The following is a 1,619-nucleotide window of genomic DNA, read 5'->3' as shown; positions in this document are numbered from 1 at the left end:
TCCAGAGACACAGAGACAGAGAGACAGAAAATGAGAAATTATCCCCCAGGAGTGATGGGCATACAGCAATCCCTTCTCCACTCTCCTGTCAGTATTTTAGGCACATGTGCACATACACCTGGCATGAGTTTCAAGCTGCCGGGTCTGGGACTCAAACTATGTGAGAGTCCAGTGACATAACCATTATGCCATCTGCTGGTCTCAGAGACACCTGAGCATCAGATAGAATCAGATAGGAGCAATCAGGGTGTTGTAAGTCCTGATTACATAGAAATACTAATCTTGTTCAGAGAGGCTAACCATGTATCACGTGAACTCCAATCATCATGTTCTATCTGCCCTCCAAAAGGAGGAACAGGTAAGGATTATTCACCTGATTACTTAATTTAGATTTGAAAATAACTCAATACAATCTATATATTGATAGACTTTTTAAAGACTACATATAAGATTTTTTCAATAGGTGTAGCTAGGACATTAAGAAACAAACAAAGAAACAAGCTCATTTATGAAACAACCTCTCAACAAACTAGAGACTGAAAGTTAATTATTCAATATGACAACTGGCATCTATAAGGAACATATCACTAAAATCAAGCAGAACCGAATTTCTGTAAGTTATAGTTTAGAGCATGGATGTTAGTTTTCACTATTTAATTTTACTATTAAAAAGAAATTTCTAGGCCATGCAATATGGCAAGAAGAAAAAATAATAGTGGAAAGGAAGTAAACCATTTCTTCATTTGCATATTGCTTAGTTATATAAGCAGGGAAATTTTTTTAAAAAGTGCTATATGTAATATTGACTAGTAAAGTTTAATGTTAGAAAGCCACTATACAAGAGCAATAGTATTTCTCACCATTAACAAAGAACTATGGGATAATGCCATTAAAAACTATTTACAATAGTAAGAGACACCCAATACTTAAGGAAAAATCTTCAATAAAAATAAACTATCTTGTGTTGGAAAACAAAAAAAGTAAAGTTACAAGAAAATGTAAAGATTTAAAAATTGGAGAGTTATATCATGTACATTAATTGGAAGATTTAACATTGTTAAGATGTCATTTTCTACCAATTAATCTGTGGAGCTAACATAATACAAATAAAATCTGATTACACTTTGTTTTGTGGAAATTGACAGACTGAGTCCAACATATACTGGAAATTTGAAGTACCTAGAATAGCCAAGAGTAGCTTAAGAAAAAATAATAGAATAGGTGTACTTACATTATCTTATTTCGTTACTTTGTATTAATTGCTGTATAAATTTATAGCAATTAATGGAGTATATTGTTCATATAAAGTTAAAAAGTTAGACTAATGTAACAGATAAGGAGTCCAAAAATACAGCCACACAAATTTGGCTATGGGATTTACAACAAAAGATCCAATGTAATTCAATAACTAATGGTACATCTTCACTGTAAATTGTTGGAATGGCAGAACATTGATCTGGGAAAAAAATAACTTTCTCTCCTATCACATAAATAAATAATTTAGACTGAAGTGGATACGCTTAAAATTGCAAGATTTCTAGAAGAATATGGTAAGAATATTTTTTCACAACTTTTTTGTTTGTTATTTTTTAAAAAGTTTTTATCATATGGTATGTGCT

General features: G+C 31.4%; 1 non-coding gene across 1 annotated transcript; it reads right to left on the bottom strand.

Annotated features, from left to right (window-relative positions):
* Positions 1-227: 227 nt before the first annotated feature.
* LOC114009590 (U8 small nucleolar RNA) lies at positions 228-380 on the bottom strand. Its single transcript, XR_003550979.1, has one exon. It is a non-coding gene; the product is annotated as a U8 small nucleolar RNA (small nucleolar RNA).
* Positions 381-1,619: the final 1,239 nt, after the last annotated feature.

This window comes from Tupaia chinensis, unplaced genomic scaffold, assembly GCF_000334495.1.
Source record: "Tupaia chinensis unplaced genomic scaffold, TupChi_1.0 Scaffold000052_1, whole genome shotgun sequence".
In the NCBI taxonomy this organism is placed as follows: Eukaryota; Metazoa; Chordata; class Mammalia; order Scandentia; family Tupaiidae; genus Tupaia; species Tupaia belangeri.
This window is presented reverse-complemented; position numbering and strand designations above follow the sequence as displayed.